The sequence below is a fragment of the Monodelphis domestica genome, chromosome 4 (genome assembly GCF_027887165.1).
Source record: "Monodelphis domestica isolate mMonDom1 chromosome 4, mMonDom1.pri, whole genome shotgun sequence".
NCBI lineage: Eukaryota > Metazoa > Chordata > Mammalia > Didelphimorphia > Didelphidae > Monodelphis > Monodelphis domestica.
The window spans coordinates 89,563,607-89,580,423 of NC_077230.1; the positions used below are offsets into that span (position 1 = coordinate 89,563,607).

The following is a 16,817-nucleotide window of genomic DNA, read 5'->3' on the forward strand; positions in this document are numbered from 1 at the left end:
CTTCTTAAACTTATTTGTTGATATCCATCATTTCTTTATAGATTCTGAATGTCACACCTTTATAGTATATACTTACTGAAAATAATTTTTCCCAATATGCATATTTTCTTTCTTCCCCCTTTCTTTTCTTTTTTCTTTTTACTAGTGTATGTGATTGCAATGAGTCTGGGTAGGCCACAGTGGTGAATCAGAACCATGGACAAGGGTGTCTGTCAATTAATCCCTTGACAGGAGTATGACATTCAATTAACCTTTAGTGCTTCCATCTGATTAGCCACTCTCCTTCAATTCCTTCCCAGTCTGTTGTGACAAATAAAAACAGATACACAAGTGAATACCTTCACTGGAGTAAAAATGTAATAGAAGACAACTTGTATAGCTCAATGAGAACCTTTCTCATTGGTTTTCTACAGAAGGGTAAAAGAAATAGAAAATTTAGGCTTGATGTAAGCTTTCTAGCTCTTGCTAGGGACAAGAAGGCCAGGAATTGAGAGAATATATAAAAGAGGAATTGAAGGAAAAATATTAAGGACTGACCCACATTGAGAATGGATCAGGGAGTAAGAATAGAATTTTGACTACACTGGAATTCTGTTTGGGTATCAGTAAAAACTACATCTGGGTAATTGCTTGCCTAAAAGAAAATCCGTGGATTCTAGGGCAATCAATCAAATCAAATCATCTCTCTTTTAAATCTTTTCAGGAAGAGTGTGATGAAAGGCAACGTGACTTGTTGTACCTATGCTTTTTTTTTAAATAAAAAAAATCATTCAAGAAGGCAGTTCTTACTAAGAGCTAGTTTTCTTCTCTGAGCTAGAATGGCTACAGAAATCTTAACTTACATGTCCACTTGTCCTCTATATTGTTGGCACACCAATTTTATTGGACAAGAGTTTGCTTGTGAACATCAGTGCTTACTTACTTCAAGGTTATCTTCACTGTAATATAGTTATTCATTGCAATTTTCCAACTTTGGGGAAAAGAATATCTCCAGGGTGAGGACTTTCTCCCTATTTCAGTTTTCCCTTTTAATTTACCTGACCTTTACCTCCAAAGTCTATGTGCTGAGTGCATGTACTCCTCTAGCATAACCTTGGGAAGTCACTTTTAAGACTCACATACTCTTTGCCTCAAAACCTTCTTGGAAGTTTAGGAAAAGCAAGTCCTCAGGCTCAGCTCTATCATGTCAGATATTACCGTTTGTTGTATAAAATCCTTTTATCATTATGTAATCAAATTTATTCTTTATTCCATTGAATGGAAAAATGTTCCTTTTCTCTTAGCTAAACTAAATATGCAACTCCTAATCTTCCAGTGATTTTAATTGAAGATTTTAGGCTATTGAAATTTGACTTTACAATTGTTAATTTTATCCTTTCTTCAATCAAAAGAGAATACATATTTTGTTATTCTTATTATTAGTGTATTTAACCTGAACTTACCCAAACTACTCCTCTGTTATCTATTAATAAATTGGAACATTTATTAAATTTTCACTTCTCCTTTACTTGTCCTTGTCCTGCTATTCTTACTTCTCTTGTTTTTCCTTTTTCCTTTTGTTTCTTTGAAATATGTAATGATTTAGCCACTACAATATTCTGAGATATTTCAGATTTTGTTATTAATTACATTATCTTAATTTGAAAGGTTTAAATTGTTTTATTTAAATACTTGTTTTTAGGGGCTGACAGTTCAAAGACTTCCTTGAAGTACATGTCTCTTTGTCAACTTTTCAAAGGTGAAACATTGGTAAAAATCTATTTCTTGTCTTGAACCAGCATATTGAGTTTTTCTGGGTAGATAGTTTTGGGCTCATTTGTCTATCCTACTTAATTTTTTGACATAGGGACATGAGTTTTTGCCTTTGTGGAAAAGTTACATCTATTAATTTTGCTTTTTCTGTGCTGAAATTTCTAGTGATTTCTTAGTGATTCATTGAGACTTAGGACAATTTGCATGATCAGGATCCATGATATGGGATTATGGGTAGAAATGACAAGATAATTTATTTTTTATGCCTTCGAAATTCTTTGTTGGAAGTACCAATCAAGTGGGATACCATCTTGCTTAAGTATGGAGGAGAAGAGATGAAGACACCCAGGCTATCCTAACTTGGCCAGAAATTTGAAGGTTTGATTTTTTTTTCCCATGGCAATTTAGAGATTTTCTTGATCTATCAGTTATTCATTCATTAATTTGACAAGAATTTAATATGCACTAGGGACTGTGTTAAATACTTTAGATACAAATAAAGGCAAAAACCTGGTCCCTGCCTCCAACAAACATCATTCTAATATCAGACAACATGCAAAATAACCACATACAAATTCTTTCTGTCTCTGTCCCTAGCTCTTTCATAATGGGAAGGTAACCTCAGAGAGAAGGCTCTAACAGCAAGGTGGAAAGTAAAAGACCAGAAAATCTCATAGGACTTTGTTGCCTCAATTCAGAAATTCTAAACTATTTTCTTGTATTATATTACATTACTGTGTAATCAGTATAAATATATCTGTAAACTAAATAAATTAATGTAAATAAAATAGTTAAATTTTTATTCAAGGTTTTAACTGTTCCATATTCTTCTGTGATATTTTTGATCATTAAGTTATCTTGTTTAACAACTTTTTTTGTCTTTTGTTTCTTTTACACAATATTTTCCTTTACTTTTTTGGGGTATTCTAATTCTGTTATTTTCTCAATGAAAGCTTTGACTTTTTTGGCAAGATTCTCTATAACAAATTTTTTTTCTACTTTGTTGGATATACTTTTAAATTCTGATGAGAACTCTGATTTTTAACTTAAACACATTTCTAATATTTTAAGAGTTTTATTTATTTTTTTGAATCATCCTGGAATTTCTTGCTATTATATAGGATTTTGAGTTATATACATATGGTTTTCTTTGCTCAGTTAATATTTTCCTTCATATAATAATTGTTCAGGGTACTTTGGTTTGTTTTTGAGGTTGTACTCATTTTATCCTTCTGTTTCCATGATCTCTTTATTGGTTTCTCTGCTTGTGGGATGGCTTTTTATTTATGTTTTCTTTCTTGACTTTTGATTTTGACTTTTTTGATTTTGATTTTTTCTTGACATGAGATTCTGATAGTCTCATGTATTCTTCTTCATTCAACTGTGGGAATCCTTCCTTTCTTTCTCCTGCCCCTCCATTGCTACCCAGACACCCTTCCATCCTCCAATGCTGGACTGCTATGTGGCCTCAGTTTCCTCCCTTCGAGAGACAGGAAAGTTCAATTGGCTCATGTCCCTGCCTTGAGTAATTGGGGAACTACTATTAGCCCTACTCGAATTTCTAGACCCCTTTCCATAAAGCCAAATGTGTTACCTGCCCTTCTCCAAGACTTTTGTCAGCCTCCTCTTCTTTCCTTAATGTGGGTGGGCATAATTAGTGTCTTTCAGGGTCTGGGTAGAAGAGGTTGGGTAGAGTCACTGCTTTTGGAGATCCTTACAGCTGGATCCAGAATCAGAGGTTGCAGAGTTGCTTATATTTCTTGTGAAAGACTCATCAAGATGCTGAATGAAATTCCTAAGTGTTAAAGTTCTTTAGTATTGATTAATCTGTTTTTACATTATTACATTATCTCTATATCTGGTACATAATTCCTCCTCCTGCTTTGGGATTGAAAATTTTAGAATATAAGTGTTTGGGCATGTTGATCACTGAATAAGAAGAGAAGGAATATGTCAAATAGTTCAAGGACATATTGGTCCTACATGTTGCATGTAAAAGAGCTGTAAATCCTCCTTAAAGAACACAGCAGCCTGCAGTGAGCAGGCAACACAAAAGATGAGGTGGGTTCTGCTACATTAAGTGGTAGATAAGTGGCAAAGTGGAAGGAATGCTTGGCCTGGAGTCAGGAAGACTTGGATTCAAGTGTGACCCCAGACATTTACTAGCTGTGTAAACCTGGATAAGTCACCTGACCCTGTTTGCCTTAATTTCCTCAATTGTAAAATGAGCTTGAGAAGGATATGGCAAGCTACTCCAGTCTCTTTGCAAAGAAAACCCCAAAAGGGGTCATGAAGAGTCAGTCATGATTGAAAAGATTGTAGAAAAAAATCATAATTCAAGAACAGAATTATAGGATCATAGAATTTAGAGCTGGTAACGATCTCCAAGGCCATCTAGTCCAAGCCCCTCATTTATAGAGGACGCTGAAGCTCAAGGTGGTTGTGGTCTGTTTGTCAGAGGTGAGGTTTGAACTCAAGTCCTTTAAGTCTTTCCACTGAGATTAACAATGAATTTTAAAGATACATGTATAATAAAAATAAAATTCTCAATGTATAGTTCCCAGTCCCCTTGTGGTACTCAGAAGACAATAACATTCTTCATCTCCCAAGTATCCCCTACCTGGTTTTAGGATTTGTATATCTAGTCTTTCTGGCTAGAGCACATTCATTCATTCAGAAATCCCTGAGAAATCCCAATAAAGAAACTTCCTTGTTATTGTGGTTTTGGTGTTCTAACTAAATTGCCAACTAACTCTCATCCCATAGTTCACAAAAGAGAATCTATGTTCTCCTAGAACTTATCCTCTCTTTTAAAAACTTTTTTCTCTAATAAAAAGCTTCTTTTTGGGCAGTTAGGTGTCCCAGTGGATAAAGAGCCAGGCCTGGAGATTGGGATGTTCTGGTTTCAAAATTGACCTCAGATACTTCCTGTGTGATCCTGGCGAGTCACTTAACCCCAATTGCCTTAGCCCTAACTGTTCTTCTTCCTTGGAACCAATACTTAGTTATCTATTCTAAGACAAAAGGTAAAGCTTATTTTTTAAAAACATGCTTTCATTTTTTATATCAGATTAATTTCTGAACATATTCCTTCCCTTCCCTACCCAGCAAGCACTTCATTGTAACAAAAATTACAAAAATAAAAACCAGTTAACAAAATCATCTAATATATCCACTGTTTCTGGCCTGATAAACCAACATCACACATTCATAGACCCCCACATAGCCAGTGAAGGGAGGAAGGTTTATTTTTTCATCTCTTTCAGACAGCAAGTTTGGTCACTATAATTATGCAGCATTCAGTTTTATTTTATTATTCTTGCCATTTACATGACTATAGTCTTCATGTACCTGGCTCTCTAGTTCTCCATGATTCAATCTGCTTCAGTTTATATACATATAAATATGTCAGGTGGGTACTGACCAGTGAAGGTCCAATTTGTCTAATATGTTCTGTCTGGCACCAACCCACATGGAAACTTGGTGAGTCAACTTCTGGAAATAAGTGATGGTGGGTTCTTTCCCCATCTGCTTGAGCATACACAGGGATTTGACTATTTCCTGTCATCTTACTGTATGGTGATTAAAAAACACCACCACCTTTTAATTGGCTACTAAGTGAGAAGTGAGCATGCACATAAAAGCCTCCAACAGATGAAATCTCTCCTCTGGCACTTTTGAGAGAAGAAAAAGAAGTGCTGTGAGCCTTGGGGGGGAGGGAGAGGGAGAGGCAGTGGCAGTAACAAGTGATGCTGTGGTGGCCTTATCTCCCCACTCAGCAGCTCTAAGGTTGTGAATGCCACTGCTTCTGACTCTTGTGCCTATTCTTTTCTCATTGTAGGCAAATGAGTGTCAGAACAGATCAGGTTATATATAACCTGTGAACTTCAAAATTTGGAAGAGCCTCCCGAGATGCAGCAACTCCTGAAGTCCAAAGCAGTGAAGCTGGTCTGGTGAGGGGCCAGCCCTAAGAAATGAGTGACTTGCTTGACCCAGCTCAGTAGCAAATTCACCCAGAAGCCCAGCAAGAGAATGACTTTCTTCAGCTATGCCCCACCCAGCAAGTTCACTTGGTGGAGGGAATATGGTAGTCGCCATTTTGAATCCACTTTTCCTAGGACTGACTGGGTGTAGAGAAGGAACAGTGTGCTTCAGTTAGGGGGGATGCTTCTATAGTGTGTGGTAGAGGCTTGGAGGGAGAGAGAGGACTTGTAAGCCAAGATGTAAGAACCAAGGCTGGGGACATGTTTGTCAATCATGAAGAAGGTTCCAAATGGAATGTTCCCAGGAGGAGAGGCAGTTGAGCTGGCCAGGAGAAACTGAGAAACTTTGACTTTGTCTTTCTCTGGGAGTTGATGGGTAAAGGACTTAAGGACCCTTGTAGGGCTGCCTTGGCTTTTTTTTTTTTTAAACCCTTACCTTTCGTCTTGGAGTCAATATATATTGGTTCCAAGAAAGAAGAGTGGTAAGGGCTAGGCAATGGGGGTAAAGTGACTTGCCCCAGGGTCACACAGCTGGGAAGTGTCTGAGGCCAGATTTGAACCTAGGACCTCCCATCTCTAGGCCTGACTCTCAATCCACTGAGCCACCCAGCTGCCCCCTGCCTTGGCTTTTTGACTCTGACCAAGGGAGAAACTTCTCTGCTCTCTCTCTGAGATTTGACTGACCAAGAGTTAGAGGAAAGCCAGGCAGAATGAGAGACTTTTCTTGGTGGCTCTGTGAAGAAGAATTTAACTGTTATCCTCCATCTCTGACTGTCCCTCTGTCATAGTTGTGACTTCCCAAGTCTTCATGATCTTCATTTTAGATTAGGGACACCTTCATCCTTCTTACCTCAATTTCCCATCCTGTTTCCCAATAAACCCCCTGTCTTGAAAAGGAAAAGAAAAGAGTATCTTTATAGTTCACTCAGGGGGGAGGGAAGAAGCCGAAGACTTCAAGAAGAACTGGGAAGTGAGGGAGACAGGGAGAAGAGGGTGAAGGAGGAAGGGAGAGAGAGTAGGAGGAGATTAGGAGAAATATTGATCCACTCTATTCATCAGTAGGGATCAGTAGGCAGACCTCAGAGCATTCCCCTTTAGCAGTATCCCCTGTGGCTCCATATCTATCTCTGTAGTATCTCTACCACCATAGCAAATAGGCAAGTGTGTCCCCATACTTAATAGCAGCTCTCTCTCTAGTAAGCTAGAGCATTCAGTCACTGCAGCAACAAATAATAGTGTCACAACAGATTACCAGAAATAGTTTCCACAGATTTATATTTCAAGTGTCTATCTTTGCTATCATCCCTTTGTAAAAAATAATAATTGGTACTGAGGAGAAATGAACTAGCCAGATTTATATTGGAGATGTTATCTAAGGGAATGATATTGGAAGAACCACATCAGTTAATATTTTAAGTGATAGCATTAGGTAACCCATCCAAGTCATCAGATTTATTCCTAGAACTCTGAGAAGAAAAGAAGTAGTCAAGTTCTGGAAATCCAATATGCCAGTGCCAGTGAATCTTGAGAGAAGGAGTTCTAGAATCCATGTACTACTTTGGGGGGGGGGATCCTCTTGAGAAACACTGGACCCTTTTAATTTGCAAGCACCCATTGAAGATATTTTTAACAAAGTTTCTTATTATCGGTTATCCTGTTTTTAATATGTACTAGAGGAAAATTGGCAATTTTTTCCTTTACAGCTTAGTAACAGATAGAAGATATTGCAAATGCACTAAGGTTTGGGGTCTTGTTACAGCTCCCCTATTACATAAGTTTAGAACAGATTCTGGGAGGAAATGATATCACTTGGTGAGAGGAGCCAGTATAGACAAGGGGAAAATCATGAACAAGGGCAAGGAGGTTAAAATGAGTTAAGTTGTGTAGGGGGCATAGCAAAATAACATTGGTATGGCCAGAGTAGAGGAATTATAATACCAGGCGAGACGTGGGGTTATGGAACTATGGACTGAGGATTTTCAAATGACAGGAGGAAGAATTTAGATGGGATACAATAGCCTGGAGAAAAATGCTGCAGGTTTTTGAGCAGTGGTATGACACAATTATGATATCTGAAGAAATTGTTCTGGCAGAGAGAATTGGCATAGGAAAATATAAAAAGTAGGGGGAGCCAATTACACAATAATCCAGCTATGAGATGATGAGGAATTGTGCTAGGGATATGGCTATGATAGAAGAGAAGAATGGGTAAATATGAGACTTGTTGTATAGGAAGAACTGGGACCAGGAAAATGATGATGGGAATATGATTTGCCCATATGGCAAATCTGTCCCCATTGCATGTGATATATCCTTCGTGTGGTGTTGCTTTCCTTTGGTTCTCTGTAGTATCATATTAGATGACTACAGCTAATTGTTAAGAGCTAATTATTAGTAATTTGCTCATACAACTCCCTGCACTTGTTGAAATCCTGCCCATTCTCTGAAATTCAGCTTCACTCTCCCCTTTTCTTTGAAGCCTTCTCTCATTCTCTTGGGTAGAAGTGATTTTTTCCCCCTTCTCAATATTATCAGTCACTCTTTCAATAAGCATTTATCAAGTACTTACTATGTGTTAGACATTGGGCATACAAAAAAACAAAAACAAAACCAAAACAAACCAACCTCTGCCCTAAAGGAGCTTACATTCTTTTGGAGGAGACAACATGTATCTGGATAAGAATATACAAAAATATATACAAATTAATTCAGGGTAATTTTTTTGGTTGTGAAGATTCCTATATTTGATCCTAGGTGCAAAAGAGAGTTTATTGAGAAGAGAATAATAGTATTTACCCCTCTTATATACTTGCCATATTGTATTTTGTATTTTAGCTCTTCATATATCTGGCTCACCTTCCTCGAGAGCAGGGACCCAACTTATTTATTTGGACCTTCTCTAGTCCTAAAAATTGTGCTTTGACACAGTAAGCACTTTATAGGTGGTTGAAGGAAAGATTAAACAAATGAATGTATGAATAAACTAGATATGTGTCTAGTTAATTTCATGAAACACAAAAGGTGAATCCTTATTTTGCCATTGCCAGGGAGGCAGCCTTTACCCTCACCAATTTAAGACTCAAGGGGCTTCCAAGGACCATGGCCTCTTGATGATAACTCTGAAATCCCTTTCACAATTGAGTCCTCAGCAACAGCATACTTTCAACTCAACAGTTTCAAGTCTGATAAATCCTTTTAAATGCAGGTATGATAATATTAGGAAGGATCAAAATTCTTATTAATATTATTTAAATGAAATTACAAGTATATACATTCCAGCCAAACTGGACTATTTTCTACCCCAGGAGGGAGGTCCTAATGCACCAAAGCAAGTCAAATCAACATAGGTTCAAGGTCTAAAAGAAATCAGATGGTAGACAAATGTCCTCATTCTTCTTCAGGCAACCTATATTCCTGACTGATTCATTGACTCAGTTAAATGTGTAGAAATCTAAGAGATAGAGGCTCGGGCTTTTGACTTGTCATCAAAATTGGTTCCTGGGATTTGTTCCTCAAGCTCTAAGATATCATTGCTTTACAAAGAAATGGATAGAATCCTTCCTTTCTTATTTCATTTTCTCAATTAGATACAAAATGTTTTAATATTAGTTTTTTTAAAACTTAGGGTTCCAAATTCTCTCTCTCCTTTTCTCCTCTTAGAACCCTTGAGAAAGTGTCTATAGATCTCTGAGTTTTTAAATTCAAATTTTCTTTTTTTATTACAAACCTAATAACAAATAAGCACTAAACATTTCAATGTGCAAAGAAACAAAAAAGGGATTAAATATTAAATAGTGAACTTTTGTGGAGTTAAAAAAAGAATATTGAATTTAACAAGCTAGTGACAAAATTGTCATTTGTTTGTGTGTCCTGATTTTCTTTTTTGTTTGTTTTTCTCCTTTGTACTCTGAATATTTTATCAATATTTTTCCTTTCTTTGCTTTTTTTTTTAATATCCACACTACCCATTAAATCTCCCACTGACAGAAGTCCTCTTTTGTATCAGATAAGTAGGGTCAAGCAAAACATTTCAATTCATTGGCCTTGTGGGAAAATGTATGTCTCATCCTGCCCCTGCAGTCCATTACCTCTCTGCTAATAAATGGGAGTCATACTTTACTATCAGTTATCTGAAGTCCTGAGTAATCACCTCATTGATCAGAGTTCTGTAATCTTTCCAAGTTGTTTTTCTTTACATAATTGTGGTTATCATATAAATTGCTCACTTAGTTCTGCTCATTTAACTTTATATCAATTCATTCAAGTCATTCCAGGTTTCTCTGATTTAATTTATGGTGAAATTCACTTATGGTTATGATGAAATAACATTAATTAATACAACACATTTTGTTCAGCCATTTTCTAATCGATGGGTCCTTAATCCATTTTCAATTCTTTGCTATAACAAATGGACTGTAATAATTATTTTGTACCTATTTCCTTCTGTTTTTTTTTTTTAAATACTTTAGGGTATATATCCAGTTAGTACATTTGAAAGAAAGAATATGTACAGTTTAGTGACTTTTTGAATAGAGTTTCCAATTATAACTCCGTCAGGCATTAATATGCTTATCACTTGTCATTCAGTTGTTTCATTTGTGTCCAACTCTTTGTGACCCTATTTGAGATTTTCTTGGCAAATATACTAGAGTGGTTTGTTATTCCTTTTCTAGCTCATGATGTTCTCATCTGATACAAACTGGGTTATGTGACAAGGAAATCACTTTTAAAAGACTGATATATATTAATTTAAGGTCGCCAAGGAATTCAGCTATGTAATTCCTAAATGAAAACTCAAGTCAGCAGTCAACCTTTTATGGAGTTTTAATTACAAACAGGAGGAAGAAAGGAATTAGAGATAGAGAGATAGAGGTAGAGAGAAAGGGGAGAGAAGGGAATAGGGCTTAAATACCCCTTCTGTTTAGGCTGGGCCAAAAGGCCCAAGCCCTTAGATAGCTGGGGCAAAGAGAAAGGAGATCAGTCCCTATTACTCACGTGACCAAAATGGAGAAACAGTCTCAGAGCCCCCACCTTCAGCCTCCTTCAGAGCAAGCTTCTCAGAGCACCACTGCAACCACTCCGACAAACTCCTAAAACACCACCCCTGAGTCTTCAGACCCCTCTCTCTTTAAGGAAACCATCCAAGTTGCCTCCCCTCAGTTCTCACATCTACCAATCGCTGTCCATCAATTTCCCTGTGCCAATGGAGGCTCTAGCTTAACCCAGGACCGCCCAGAGGTCTCTGGCTTTGCACATGTCTGTTGAAGGTCATATTTTCAAATAATTAAATCTTTGATCCTTTGCTACAGCCCTTCCTAAATCCTGTTAACCTGAGTAGGGTAGAGATTGGAATAATTAAATTTTGATCTATGCTGCAGCCCTTCCTCAATCCTGTTAGGACTGAGTAGGGTGGAGATTGATTCCAAGTATCTCCATTGTATCAATTCTAAAATCAATCATGACTCAAAGAAATTCCTGTTCTATGCTTAAGCATAGGTCAAAGTCCTTTCCATTGTTCAGCAAAAGGTTTCTGTCCTAAAGTAATCTTAAGAAGGGAGGAGGGGGAAACTCTCATGCCAAAGGGGTTCACATTCCAATAGCCAAGACCCACTATCAATAGGGAGTTTTTCAAGTATGAAATTTCCCAATGGTGAAATTTCCAACATTTATAAGTCTAAGAAATTTTGAGGTTTACAGTTAAATGACTTGCCCACAGTCACAGAGCTAGTCCGTGTCTAAGGAAAATGGGTCTTCCTAACTGCAGATCAGCACTCTACTCATTAGGCCACCTAGCTGCCCCTGTCATTCTACTACCCCTCTAACAATAGTTATTTCCATCTTTTGCCATCTGGTGAGTGTGAGGTGGAGCTTCACAGTTATTTCAATTTGTATTTCTCTTGTTAGCTATTTGGAGCATTTTTTCCTCATAGTTTTTGATAGAATGTTTTTCTTTGAAAACTGCTTTTTTAAATATCCTCCGATCATTTACTATTTGAGTATTACTCTAAAACCTTGCTTATAGTTGGCTTAAAAATGTTCTAGGAGAGCTAAGGAGAAATGAGAGAGTCTTTGAAAGGAACAAACAAAAACACGCAATACAAAATCCTTTCATTTATTGTAAGAAATGACTGAGAGGGAGGGAGGCAGCTGGGTGGCTCAGTGGAAAAGAAACAGGCCAGAGACAAGAGCTCCTGGGTTAAATATGGCCTCGCACTTTCTACCTGTGTGACCCTGGACAAGGCACTTAAACCCTTTTTTCTTAGCCCTGCCTTGGAACCAATGTACAGTATTGATTCTAAGATGGAAGGTAAGGGTTCAGAATTAAAGAAATGATTGAAGAGGGTAGGATAGTGGAAGGGAGAAAGGAGGCTTATCCAGAGTTGCTGTAGGGAACACAGAAGGAAGGAAACAACCATTTATTAAGCACCTATTATGTGCCAGGCACTGTGAAAAGCACTTTTCAAATGTTATCTTACTTGATCTTTACCACACCCTTGTAAGGTAGGTGCTATTATTATACCCATTTTAAGGGTGAAGAAGGAGGCAAACAGAAGTTAAGTGACTTGCCCAGTGTCACACAGATAGTAAGTAATTCAGGATTTGAACTCAGATCTTCCTGTGTCCAGGCTCAGGGGCTTTATCCACTATGGAGCCTAACTGCCTCACATAGAAAGTACATCACTCCCTCAAATCAGATATTAGAATAGGAGGCAAACTGTCATTTCCCTGTGCCTGATATGGTTTTCTCCTTAGTGTTACCTGGCTAACTCCAGGCCTCCCTCTCTCTCTCTCCCATCTCCCTTGGATTCTCCTTTCCCTTCCTCCTAATCACAACTTTGACTTGGACCTCTGAATCTGCTGACACTGGAGAATTCTTTGACTTGTCATAATTTGTTCAGTGATCCCCAATTGATGAGCAGAATACTGTTAGTCATTAATTGCATCGTATAACACTCAAGCCCTGGTCTCAGCTACTTTCTCTATATAAGAGTATGCTTCTAGAGTTTCCTGAGAACTTGGGGAGATTCAGAAGAATTCTCACTTTTTTTGTAACTTGGATTTTCTCTCTGGGAAATAATAACTCATATTTATATAGCTCTATGAAGGTAGCAAAACACTTTTATGTATGTGACTTCTGATCTTCAATCCTATAAGGTGAGTACCGCTGGTAAAATTATACCCACTTTGCAGATGAGCAACCTGAGGCTTAGAGGAATTAAATTATTTGTCTAGGATCACACAACTGATGTGTCCTCCTCTTCTTTCTGCTTCTTCTCTTCTTTCCTCATATATTGAAAGCTAAGCTGGGGTAGAATGGATCCTCTCCTTCCTTCTCAGTGTAAGAGAGGCAGACACCATCTCATTTTCTCAGAAAAAAAAAAGCAGCACTGACTAGTGTCTGAGACCATTCAATGGTGTCTGTTTCCTTGAAGATTCATGCTGCTCTCAGTAGTGGTAGCTGTCTGGCTGTACATCATCATCATCATCATCATCATCATCATCATCATTTGGGGTAAGGGGGACAGTGCTAGAAGTCAGGTGGCTTCTGGTAAGAAGCTTCGTGCAGCAGATTCCACAAACTCTTTATGGACATAAAGCATTTTCAGATTCTTAGGACTGACTGCCAGACCATGTGCGCTTGCTCATGCGTCAGACTATTTGATCTTGGTCTTGCTCCTTGTCTTTGCTTTGAGCAGCATCTCCTGCCTCTGGCTCCCTGGTCCTGACATGGGCAATCCTATGCCTCTGCTCTCTTCCTGAGCAAGAAACCTTCTGCTCATAGCCTTGATAATGCTCCTGCCCCCGAGGGTCTTCCTTTTGTGCCATGGGACGTACGTCATTGGAACTTAACAATCATTAACTATTTACCAGGTTGGGGGGGGGTGGTAGTAATTGCATTTTTACTCCCTTGTCAGACAAGGGAGCCATCACTGTCTTATTTCTCCCTCTCCCAGATCTGCTACAAGGAAAGCACGTCCCTTGGTTCAGCTGAGAAAGTCAAATCCTTCCCATAAGCTGAGTCTATCACTGAACAATTCCTTTCTGACCCCAGAGTTCTATCCTGTTACTCTTGGAAAAGCTAATGTGTGGCAGCTAGGTTGCTCAGTGGATAGAGAACCAGGCACGGCCAGGACACGGGAGGTCCTAGGTTCAAATATGACCTCAGACAGTTCCTCACTGTGTGACCTTAGGAAAATTTCTCAGCCTCAGTTGTCTAGCCTTGACCACTCTTCTGCCTTGGAACAAACAATCAGTATTGGTTCTAAGACAGAAGGTAAGGATAAAAAAAAGCTAATCTGCCTGAACAAAAGCCTACTAGCTAGGAAGGTTTACTTGGAACCAAAGGTTTTTGGGGAGGAGGAGGAGTACTCTGAGGGCAAGACTACCCAACATTCTAGTATCTTAAATAAAGATATGGAGTCAACATCTAAGCTTCACTATCAGACCTAGAGCACAAGATAACTAAGTTTCTTTTTTTTTAATCATCAAATCCTTATTTATTTATTTATTTTTACTTTTTAAACATTATTTTATTTGGTTATTTACAAACATTATTCATTGGAAACAATGATCATTATCTTTTCCTCCCCCCACTTCTCTCATAGCCCACGCACAATTCCACTGGGTTTCACATGTGGATAACTAAATTTCTAATACAACACTGTGAAGTCAAATCATTTCTTGGTTTTTGAGACTAATTAGTATTATTGATTAAAAGGCAATAATATAAAAGCTAAGATTATGGGTTTAATCACTGCATACAGTACAAAGTGTGCCCTCAAGTTTAGCCATTCCACAATACAGCTGGGATCGATTAATCAAATAGCAAACATTTAGTAAGCACCTACTATATTCCAGGCACTGTGCTAAGAATATGACTGGATCAATAAAAATCTATCCTGACTCTTGGGAAAATAGGTCATGTAAGGCATGTCATACCTTATTGAGATGGCGAAGAAGAGATGTCGTTGTCTAAAGGACATAATCCTTTAGTCTGGTTAATCGTTCTTCATGATAATTGCAAGAGATTGACACTCAGGACTTGGACTAGGTGTTCTTCTGTATATCTTTAAGGCCTGTGGACATGGATTAAGCTGTATGTGTGCTTTTGGGGTTCCTGGGCACTTAAGAAGACTTAGTTAAATTCTTATGCTGTTTGTAGCTTGGATTTTCTTTTTTCTTTTTATTTCCTTATTTTTTTTTGGCTTTTAAAAATATGCTTCATTTATTTTCACATTCATTTTTAAAATGTGTGAATTTCAAATACTTGCTTTTCTTCCAGCCTCTTCCATATCCATTGAGAAAGGCATAGCCTAGATTTTTTGAAACTTAGCATCTGACAAAGTCACTATGGGAAATGATCTTGACTTAAATCATCTTCCTAATAAATAATACTCTTTTTTTTAGTTTTTATACATTATTTTATTTGGTCATTTTCATACATTATTCATTGGAAACAGAGATAATTTTCTTTTCCTCCCCCCACACCCGTTCCCCAAGCTGATGCGTGATTCCACTGGGTATCACATGTGTCCTTGTTCCGAACCCATTTCCTTGCTGTTGGTATTTGCATTAGGGTGCCCATTTAGCGTCTCCACTCAATTATATCCCCTCAACCCCTGTAGTCAAGTAGTTGCCTTTCCTCGGTGTTTTTACTCCCACAGTTTATCCTCTGCTTGTGGATAGTGTTTTTTAGATCCCTGCAGATTGTTCAGGGACATTGCATTGACACTAATGGAGAAGTCCATTACCTTCGATTGTACCACAATGTATCAGTCTCTGTGTACAATGTTCTCCTGGTTCTGCTCACTTCCTGGAGGCTGTTCCAGTCTCCATGGAATTCCTCCACTTTATTATTCCTTTGAGCACAATAGTATTCCATCACCAACATATACCACAATTTATTCAGCCATTCTCCAATTGAAGGGCATCCCCTCATTTTCCATTTTTTGGCCACCACAAAGAGCGCAGCTATGAATATTCTTGTACAAGTCTTTTTCCTTATTATCTCTTTGGGGTACAAACCCAGCAGTGCTATGGCTGGATCAAAGGGCAGAAAATCTTTTAGTGCCCTTTGGGTATAGTTCCAAATTGCCCTCCAGAATGGTTGGATCAATTCACAACCCCACCAGCAATGACTAAGTGTCCCCACTTTGCCACATCCCCTCCAGCATTCATTACTTTCCTTTGCTGTCATGTTGGCCAATCTGCTAGGTGTGAGGTGATACCTCAGAGTTGTTTAGATTTGCATCTCTCTGATTATAAGAGATCTAGAACACTTCTTCATGTGCTTATTAATAGTTTTGATTTCTTTAACTGAAAACTGCCTATTCATGTCCCTTGCCCATTTTTCAATTGGAGAATGGCTTGATTTTTTGTATAACTAGTTTAGCTCTTTATAGATTTGAGTAATTAGACCTTTGTCAGAGATTTTTGTTATGAAGATTGTTTCCCAATTTGTTGCTTTCCTTCTAATTTTAGTTACATTGGTTTTGTTTGTACAAAAACTTTTTAATTTGATATAGTCAAACTTATTTATTTTACATTTTGTGACTCTAAGTCTTGCTTGGTTTTAAAATCTTTCCCTTCCCAAAGGTCTGATATGTATACTATTCTGTGTTCACCTAATTTACTTATAGTTTCCTTCTTTATATTCAAGTCATTCACCCATTCTGAGTTTATCTTGGTGTAGGGTGTGAGGTGTTGATCCAAACCTAATCTCTCCCACACTGTCTTCCAATTTTCCCAGCAGTTTTTATCAAATAGTGGATTTTTGTCCCCAAAGCTGGGGTCTTTGGGTTTGTCATAGACTATCTTGCTGAGGTCTTTTACCCCAAGTCTATTCCACTGATCCTCCTTTCTATCTCTTAGCCAGTACTAAATTGTTTTGATGACCACTGCTTTGTAATATCATTTGAGATCTGGGACTACAAGGCCACCTTCCTTTGTATTATTTTTTCATTATTTCCCTGGATATCCTTGATCCTTTGTTCTTCCAAATGAACTTTGTTATGGTTTTCTCTAATTCAGTAAAAAAGTTTTTTGGAAGTTCAATAGGTATGTCACTAAATAGATAAGTTT

At 37.8% G+C, this 16,817-nt stretch overlaps 1 long non-coding RNA gene across 9 annotated transcripts in view; it reads left to right on the forward strand.

Moving 5' to 3' along the window:
- Positions 1-16,817, forward strand: part of LOC103100669 (uncharacterized) — a 58,507-nt gene that overhangs the window by 30,031 nt on the left and 11,659 nt on the right. For 7 of the 9 annotated variants that reach the window (XR_008911126.1, XR_008911129.1, XR_008911128.1 and 4 more), the window contains 2 exons: positions 5,594-5,839; positions 8,783-8,940. This is a non-coding gene — a long non-coding RNA (uncharacterized LOC103100669). The remainder of the gene's footprint in view (positions 1-5,593; positions 5,840-8,782; positions 8,941-16,817) is intronic. The other 2 variants (XR_008911130.1, XR_001629834.2) reach the window with 2 other exon arrangements.